Here is a 10,225-nt window from a genome sequence, read left to right as displayed (position 1 = left end):
TGAGAATGCCTGGCTCGCACTTAGCCTCCAGACTTTCAAAGGTTAATTCAGTTTCCAGAGGCTTCAAATAACTGATTTGCATCATCCTGAGACCATCTCCTGGCAACCAACTCAGACCCCAGAGTGATGACAAACAAAAAGACTGATCCCAGCTACCCTGCCCCAAGCATCAAGAAGTCAGAGTTTTCTGCTTTCAGAAGAATCATAACAGCTTCCGGACTTTGCAGGTTTCATGGACATATCTTGGAATTTCTGTGTGGAAGGATGGTGCAAGGGGAATCTAGTCCACTGATTATGAAGTCTGCCCAGACGGAGGCACATACCTAGTGGCTGTATCTCTGCCAGAGACATGTTTTAGCTTGGCCCATTGAGTCAGGAAGGACGGAGTCAGTGTGAATTTCAGATCCCTAGTTAGCGCACCGCTATGATTCCCATACAGTATATGTGCCGAGCTAAAATTGCTTTGATCCTGTCTCTTGCTTTGATATTAATAAGGGGTGAACTGTGGACCCCTTCTCCCCCTTGTTGCTTGGGAGTGACTTGGTTCTGTAAAGCAGCCCCAACAGGCTGCAAGCTGGAGTTGAGCACCTGCTGTGTGGAGTCATGACTGCTGCTCCTTAGATCAAACACTTAGCAGGTCTCATGCTTATGTTAAAGGTTTACCGGATCTTCCTTTCAAGATCTCCTTCTGGTCTGGTGTTAATGGATTTTCTCCTGTTTATGTTAAGATGAGCAAGTTTCTAATTCCTCTGGGTCTGGTTCCTAGTGTAACTATAAATACTGAGTGAATTTCAGTAAAGCTCTCTCTTATCACTTCTACCTGGCATCTGTGTCCTTCCTTGTTAACCGTTTGCCTTCCCAGGACCCAATTAACCCAGTTGGTGTATACCCACGGAGGAAGAGAGACCGAGGGCCGGTCCCCTCACATAATATATTATAGTTTAACTTTTTTTATTTTCTGAGATTTGCTGATAAATGTCTGTATTTGATCATGGGTTATTGTGTTAACAAAATACCTTAAAAATAATTTTTTTACAAATTCAATTGTAAAAATAACAACACTAGTAGAATTCTTGGTGACTTTAAAAGAAGAAGCTAAAGAGAGAGAAAAGTTCATTATGAATGGCATGGACATTTTAAATCTCCATTAGCTCACTAAAGGATAATTATTCTATGACAGCAATGCAGAAATGAAAAGGGACACATGAAGAAAAGCTCAGGATTAACACTATCTATTCTTTCTTTGTGAAATAAAATTTTTAATGCTTTTTAATAATACATTTGTACTAAAGTATTATTTGTCTCATTTTGGAGATAGTTATTCAGCCTCAATGGCCTTTCAGGAATTCCTGAATCAAGTTGGAAGCCTAGGGAGATTCCAGATCCTTCAGATTGCTTTGTTTTTCATCCTCAACTCAATTGTGATACCTAATACTATCTTGGAAAACTTTATTGAAGCCATTTCTAGTAATTGCTGCTGAGTTCCCATCCTTGACAATGACACTGTTCTAGACATTGACACTTAGCTCCTGAGTCATGATGACCTCCTGAGGACTTCCATCCCTTTGGATTAGAACTTCAGACTGTATTTGTGATCCCAGAAATTGTTTTAATATCATAAATAATTGCACTTTATGGCCTATTTGAGAGAACTTTTTAGCATATTTTCCAAACATAAACCTAAGCTACAGTGTTAGATGAGGATACCTAGAGAAAGTTAATTTTACCTGATATTAGAAACCACATTGTATTCAAAAGCAATGTTGAAGACTAAGATAGGGCTATAGAGTAAAATCAGGGGTGATGGTAAATGGTTAGTCGCTCTAATCTCTGGTTTGGTGCTTTCTTGCTTTTCTAGTGGGACCTGGAATGTAGATTTCAGGTCCTTAATTCTGTTGCTAAATTTTTATCTATGATTGGCATATTTATAGGAGGGATCATATGTGGCCATCTGACAAACAGGTGAGTGTGTTTCAAGAGCTCTCATCCACTCTTTATGTATTTTTTAGCAGCTGTAGCTCATTGAAGATGAAATATTGATTGTCTATTATCCTGTTCTAGTTCTGCCACTAAACCAATAAAAAAAAATCTATGAACAGAAGTTCAATAGGTCAATGCTCAAGATAATTTAGAAATAGACAAAGGATTAGCTATGGGATTAAGGCTAAGAAAAGTCATACCATTAATTTCTCCATATTTATATATCTTATAGAAAATTGTGTTGTCTTTGGTCAAGCACAGAAATTTTAAAACTCTGGGTGGGGCATTCTTATTTGAAACTGAATGTGGACCTTGTTTTACCTTAACTAATTTACCTTTAATTCTTTTCCTGATTGACTTAGACAAGCTTCAATATTAACCACAACACATTGAATAAAAAAAATGGGTTATGTTGTAGCCTTTTAAATTGCATGTTCTGTAATGCATAATATGTTATAGTTTATCTTTTTTATTTTCTGAGATTTGCTGTTCAATGTCCATATTTGACCATGGGGCATTGTATAAACAAAATACCTTAAAAAATAATTCTTTAACAAATTCAATTGCAGAAATACCAACAGGCCAGGCAGTGGTGGCACATGCCTTTAATCCCAGTGCTTGGGAGGCAGAGGCAGGAGGATTTCCTGTCTACAGAGTGAGTTCCAGGACAGCCTGGGCTACACAGAGAAACTCTGTCTCGAAAAACAAAACAAAACAAAAACAAAAACAAATAACAAACAAACAAAAAAGAAATACCAACAATAGTGGAATGCTTGGTGACATTAATAAAGAAAGAAAGAAGCTAAAGAGAGAGAAAAGTTCATTATGAATGGCATAGACATTTTAAATCTCCATAAGCTGTATACGTGATCTCAAAAATTCTTTTGGTATCTTAAATAATTATACTTTATGGCCTATTTGAGAGAACTTCTTAGCATATTTTCCAATAATTAACCTAAGCTACAGTGTTAGATGAGGATACTTAGAGAAAGTTATTAGTTCCTCCATGTGTACTATTTGGTTGGTGGTTTAGTCCCTGGGATCTCTGAGCGTACTAGTTAGTTCATATTGTTATTCCTCCAAAGGGGCTGAAAAACTTTCAGCTCCTTGGTTCATTTCACTAGCTCCTTCATTGGGAAACCTGTGCTCAATCCAATGGATGGCTATGTGTAGGGCATTGTGGGACAGTGGTCTGCTCAGGTAACTTAGGCTCAGTAGAGTATTTGGCTTTGAGCCCTGAAGCCTCTGTAGGCAATTTCTGCTTGCAGGGGGCAGATGGAGCTTGGCCAGAACTCCTGAATCTTTGGTTCCGGTTTCAGTCACAACCCCTTACAGCTGCCCCCATGGGAGATGTGTGCTCTATCAGGCAGACAATCCCCTAAGTTCCCAGAGTTCTACCTGGACCTATCCCCAGTCATCTGACCACAAGGAGACATGCTACACCTCATACAGTATAAGTGACAGTTTGCCCCGTCCTCTCTCTCTTGCTCTTCCTCCTCACTCTCTTGCTTTTTGTCTCTGCTCGCCTTCTTGCTCTCTTGCTTTCTTCCTCTCCTTTCTCTCTCTCTCTCTTTCCTTCCTCTTCTTTCCTTTTTTCTACTCGACTGGCTTATTTTTCCTTCTTATAATTAAAATATCTCATTTGTACATTGCCTCCTTTTTAACTAACACATGCCCCAACAACAGGCCTCAACACCAGGGAGAGAGAGCCATCAGCCTCAGCAGCAGGCCCTGCCTTTGGTATAACAGGTGTGAGCCTCTACTTCTGTATTAGTCTGGCACTGGCAGAGCCTCTCAGGAGACACCTATATGAGGCGCCTGTCAGGCAGCACTTATTGGCATCTTCAATAATGTCTGGGTGTGATGATTGTATATGGGAGGGATTCCCAGGTGGAATAGTCTCTGGATTGTCCTTCCTTCAATCTCTGCCCCATAGTTTGTTTCCATGGGTATTTTGTACCCCTTTTTAAGAAGGCACTAAGTATCCACACTGTCATCTTTCTTCTTCTTGAGTTTCTTGTGGTTTGTGGATTGTATTTTGGGTATTCCAAGCTTCTGGGCTAATATCCACTTATCAGAGTGTACATAGCATGTGTGTTCTTTTTTGATTGGGTTACCTCACTCAGGATGCTATTCTCCGGATCCATCCATTTCCCTAAGAATTTCATAAATTCATTGTTTTTAAGAGCTGAGTAGTACTCCACAGTATAAATGTACCACATTTTCTGTATCTATTTTTCTTTTGAGGGACATTTGTGTTCTTTCCAACTTCTGGGTATTATAAATAAGGCTGCTATGAACATAGTGGAGCATGTGTCCTTATTACATGTTGGAGCATCTTCTGGGTATATGCCCAGGAGTGGTGTTGTTCAGTCCTCAGGTAGTACAATGTCCAATTTTCTGAGGAACTGTCAAACTGATTTCCAAAGTGGTGTGCCAGCTTGCAATCCCACCAGCAAAAGAAGAATGTTCCTCTTTCTCCAAAACCTCTCCAGCATCTGCTGTCACCTGAGTCTTTGGTCTTAGCCATTCTGACTGGTGTGAGGTGGACTGTCAGGGTTGTTTTTATTTCCATTTCCCTGATGACTAAGGATGTTGAACATTTTTTAGGTGCTTCTCAGCCATTTTGTATTCCTCTGTTGAGAATTCTTTGTTTAGCTCTGTGCCCCATTTTTTTAATAGGGCTTTTTGTTTCTCTGGAGTCTAACTTCTTGAGCTCTATGTATATATTGGATATTAGCCCTCTATTAGATTTTGGATTGGTAAAGATCTTTTCCCAATCTGTTAGTTGTCATTTTGTCCTATTGACAGTGTCATTTGCCTTACAGAATCTTCACAATTTATGAGGTCCCATTTGTCAATTCTTGATCTTAGAGCATAAGCTATTGGTTTTCTATTCAGTGAAATTTCCCCTGTGCCCATTTGGAGGTTCTTCACCACTTTCTTTTCCATTACTTTCAGTGTATTTGGTTTTATGTGGAGGCCCTTGATCCACTTGGACTTGAGCTTTATGCAAGGAGCTAGGAATGGATTGATTTGAATTCTTCTACAAGGTAACTGACAGTTGAGCCAGCACCATTTGTTGAAAATGCTGTCTTTTTTCCACTGGATGGTTTTAGCTCCTTTGTCAAAAATCAAGTGACCACAGGTGTGTTGGTTCATTTCTGGGTCTTCAATTCTATTCCATTGATCCATCTGCCTGGCACTGTATTAATACCATGCAGTTTTATCACAATTGCTCTGTAGGACAGCTGAAGATCATGGATGTTGATTCCACTAGAAATTCTCTTTTTGTTGAGAATAGTTTTCGCTATCCTAGTTATTTTTTTATTCCAGATGAATTTGCAAGTTCTTCTATATAACTCTGTGAAGAATTGAGTTGGAATTTTGATGAGAATTGCATTGAATATGTAGATTGCTTCCAGCAAGATGACCATTTTTACTATGTTAATCCTGCCAACCCATGAGCATGGGACATCTTTCAATCTTCTGAGATCTTTGATTTCTTTCATCTACAAATAGTGATAATTTGACTACTTCCTTTTCAATTTGTATCCCTTTGATCTCCTTTTGTTGTCTAATTGCTCTGTGTAGGACTTCAAGTACAGTATAGAATAGGTAGGTAGTGATAAAGTGGGTAGCCTTGTCAAGTTCCTGAGTTTAGTGGGATTGCTTCAAGTTTCTCTCCATTTAGTTTGATGTTGGCTACTGGTTTGCTGTATACTGCTTTTACTATGTTTAGTTATGGATATTGAATTCCTGATGTTTCCATGAAGAGTTGTTGGATTTTGTCAAATTCTTTCTCAGCATCTAATGAAATGATCATATGTTTTTTTTTCCTTTGAGTCTGTTTATGCAGTGGATTACATTGATGGATTTCCATATATTGAACCATCCCTGTATCCTTAGGAAGAAGCCTACTTGATCATGATGGATGATCATTTTGATGTGTTCTTGGATTTGGTTTGTGAGAATTTTATTGAGTATTTTTGCATCGATATTCATAAGGGAAATTGGTATGAAGTTCTCTTTCTTTGTTGGGTCTTTGTGTGGTTTATGTATCAGAGTAATTGTGGCTTCATATTGGGTAGTATTCCTTCTGTTTCTATTTTGTGAAATAGTTTGAGGAGTATTGGTATTAGTTCTTCTTTGAAGGTCTGATAAACTCTGCACTAAACCCATGTGGTCCTGTGCTTTTTTCGGTTGGGAGAATATTTATGCCTGTTTCTATTTCTTTAGGGGATATGGGAATGTTTTGATAGTATATTACACTTTATTCCTAAAATTCTAGAATGTTAGTTCATAAAGAAATTCACTGGCATAAGGGTCTAAATTTTCTCCTAGAGTAATTGAACAGGAAATGTATCTGCTAAAGCCAAATAGACTCAGACCTATCAACAATAGTAGTAGAATTTGGAAACTTGCAGTGTGTGGTTACATTTTGCATCAAGCTTATCATTAAACTCCTTATATCTTTGAGAACAAGAGTATGTTTCAGTATTAGTTTTTTGGTGCTTTTTTGATACTCAAAGTGCACATTCTATATCTCCTTTTCCTTGCTTTTTCACTTTAGAACTTTGCGATTGTGGTCACAAATAACCATTGTTAACGTGTAGGCAATTCTACTGGCCTGCTTTTTAGGACCTAGCTGCCCTACCCCACGAGTGTATTCATCAGGGAACTAGGGTAGGGGAGAGAGAGTGAAGGAGACAAGAGACATGAAGAATAAGAGCAAGATAGGTGTCTGATCAAGCTCTGAAAAACTTTATTTCAGGAATGGCAATATAAGCATAAACAAGAGGAAGCTTCAATGGAGGGGGAAAGAGCCTGGAGGCTTTGTGAAGGCCAGGTGACAATCTTCAGTTCCTGGAACCAGTGGTCATAATGTTCTCTCTGACCACAAATGTTTTTTTCTGTTAAACCACAAATATTATTTCAGGGCTTATTTATGTAAGCTAGTAATTTTTCATAAGGCCACGGTTGATGTCATGGCTCCCGGTACCTAGCTATTGATTCACCTACTGCTGCAACAAGAATGCCCAGTACATTAGGTACACCAGTTGTATGCTGCAGATAAAACTACCATCAGCCATACCAGCATTATTTCTTTGTGTTTCCTCTCTCTGTTGTCACTTTATGACTCTCTATGCCCTCTCCTCTGTCGTCATAACTCTCTCACTGCTGTCTGTCTATCTGTCTGTCTTCCTACCTGCCTGTGTACACATCCACTTTTCTGCCTTTGTTCTTTCTCCAGGTCCTCACTCTCATTTCCTCCATCAATAAACCTCTTTTGTATCAGATCTTTTGCATAGTGAATTTTTTCAGGGGTACAAATTGGTAGCCTGACAAAGATACCCCCTAGCTATATTATATCTCACAACCACCATACAATAGAATCAATCTTAGGCTGTCTTGAAATCTCTGCCAATGAATTTAGTCCAAATCCTTTGAATTTGGCCTCTAGAAGATTTCTAGAACAAGGGTAGGAAGCTGGACATTCTCTGCAAAATATCACAAGAATGGTCCCTATCCCAGTAGCTAATATTGTTCCCTTCTGCAACCTCTTGAACTGAGCTTCCATAGTCCACATTGCTTTTAGCACTGTTGTCTTCCAAGCTTAAATATGAGCAAATACTAAGTGGTGCTTAGTAGATACTAAGATATTATGTTTTCTAGTCCAAAGTCCCCAAAGTTTCCATATTTCTCCAAAAACTTGAATAACCAGGCCTGTGACAGAAATACACCAACCTCTGTTACCATCTTTTTTTCTTAATTCTCTATCCCTGTGAAGTGACACTAGAACTGAAAAGTATGAATATAAAAAAGTTTTTTAATGACCCCTGGCTGACTGAGCAGAACTAAGAATGTGGGTAAGCCAGTTCAGAGCTCTGGGTTCCTGTGATTCTCTCTTTTTGGTTTTGTTTTGAGTTGATTAATATCTTATATTTTTGGTATAGGTATACTCCTTGTTTTAGAATTTTCTTTGAAGAATCCTCTGTAGGGCTGGGTTGGTAGACAGATATTGTTTATATTTTTTTTTCTGGAATATTTGGTTTTTCCATTTATATTGATTGAGTGATTTGCCAGGTCTAATAGCCTGGAATGGCATTTCTGTATTCTTAGGGTATTCATGACCTCCTTCCAGGCTCTTTTGTCTTTTAGTGTCTTTGTTTAAAAATATAGTGTAAATCTGATAGGTCTGCCTTTATATGTTACTTGGCTTTTTTCCCCCTATAGTTTTTAATATTTTTCTTTGTTCTGTGCATTTAGTATTTTGATTATTATATAATGAGAGGGTTTTCTTTTCTGGTCCAATCTATTTGGTTTTCTATATGCTTCTTGTATATTTATGGCCATCTCTTTTTTTAGGTTGGGAAAGTTTTCTATGATTTTATTGAAGATTTTTGGGTCCTTTGAGCTGGGAATATTTGCTCTCATTTATTCCCATTATTCTTAGATTTGGTCTTTTCATTGTGTCCTGAATTTTCTGGATGTTTTGACTTAGCAGTTTTTTATTTTATATTTTCATTGACCATTGTGTCAATAAGGTATCTTCCTCAACCGAGATTCTCTCTTCTATCTCTTGTATTTTGTTGGTGATGCTTACATCTGTAATTCCTGACCTCTTTCCTAGGTTTTCTATTTCAAAGGTTGCCTTCATTTGTGTTCTCTTCATTGTTTCTACTTCTACATTTAGGTCTTACATAGCTTTATTTAGTTCCTTCATCTATTTTATTGTGTATTTCTGTATTTAAGGGATTTGTTTCTTTCCTCTGTGAAGGCATCTACTTGTTTTCCCATGTTTTCTTGTATTTCTTTCAATGAATTATTTATGTACTCCTAAAAGTCACTATTATCTTCATGAGATAGGATTTTTAGGTCAGCTTCCTGATTTTCAGGTGTGTTTGTGTATCAGGATTTGCTGTGATGGGAGAACTAAGTTCTGATGGTGCCAAAGTATATGGGCTTTTGTTGCTTATGGTTTTGCACTTGCCTCTCACTTTCTGGTTATATCTGGTGTTAGCTGGACTGGTGCCTCTCTCTAAAGTGTGCTTCCTGTGTCCTGGGTTGCTACAGGTCTTCTGGGAGGACTTCAGACTGTTGGGTCTTCAGAGGAGCAATGAAGCTGTTGTCTTGCATGTGGCTGTTCTCCTGGGAGGCTTTTAGACTGTGGGGTCAGTTGCCTTGTTTTCAATGAATCTTTCCAGAGGCCTTCATACTGTTTGGTCTTCAGGGGAGCTGACAAGCTGGTGATCTGCCCTGGTAGAAGGCGCAGGACAGAAGGTCAATTGAATTCAGGGTGGAGAAGGTTGGAGGATGATGATACTGAGTCCGCTGGGTTCCTTGGGTTCCCAGCTCCTGTGGTTGTTTGAGAAGGTCCCTTACTTATTGCCCTCTGTGCAGCAGAACTCCTGTGATGCCTTCAGACTGTGGGGTCTTTAGAAAAGCTCTTGATCTGCCCTGGTGGAAAGTACAGGCTGGAAGCTTTTTGTAATATTCTTCTGCAGAAAATTTCATTCACAAAATAACAACTGTAGTGGAATATGTTAGTGATATATATTAGTATGCTTCATTCTGATATTTTAATGTAATTTGTAATTGTAATATTTTAATGTATTTTGGTAATTTTTCTTTTATCTATTCACTATTCTCATATTCACCTACAGAGAGTGAGAGGAACATAAAGATGAAGGTTGAATAAATATGAGACTTCTCTCTTCTCCCTGACCCCAAATCTTCAGCTATTTACTTCTCTCTCTGTCTTATATTTTTTTGGTCAGCCAATAATATAAAATAAGATTTCTTAGGAGCATAATGAGAATCTACTTACAGGAGCATGGAAAATGATAGGAGACAACACCACTGAGGAAAATCTCCCCTTTCTGTTGGGTCCCTCCCTTCTGCCTCAGCTTGGAGCTTACCACCGGAAACAAAGGCTCACTACTCCGAGTTCCTGCCTTTGAGGATTCCAGAGGAAAGTATGCCTGCTGGCTGGCATGTCGGCAGCCTGGGGGCATCTGTTGTTGACGTCCACCCTCACCCTGGACTGCGCCTCTGGTCACTCCCCAGAGTCAAGACCTGCAGGATGCCCTGAGCTACCACTTTCAGCCCAGCAGCCCGGCTTCCCTTTGACTTCGCCTTTGACACTGTTTGGACTCTTCCTGACTCCTCCTGCATTGCTGTTATTCAAATGTCATTGTAACCTAGAGATTCAGTTTTGCTTTCTTATTTATAAATGCTGAAC

This window comes from Mastomys coucha, unplaced genomic scaffold, assembly GCF_008632895.1.
Source record: "Mastomys coucha isolate ucsf_1 unplaced genomic scaffold, UCSF_Mcou_1 pScaffold21, whole genome shotgun sequence".
Classification (NCBI taxonomy): domain Eukaryota; kingdom Metazoa; phylum Chordata; class Mammalia; order Rodentia; family Muridae; genus Mastomys; species Mastomys coucha.
Note: the sequence above shows the minus strand (reverse complement) of the source record.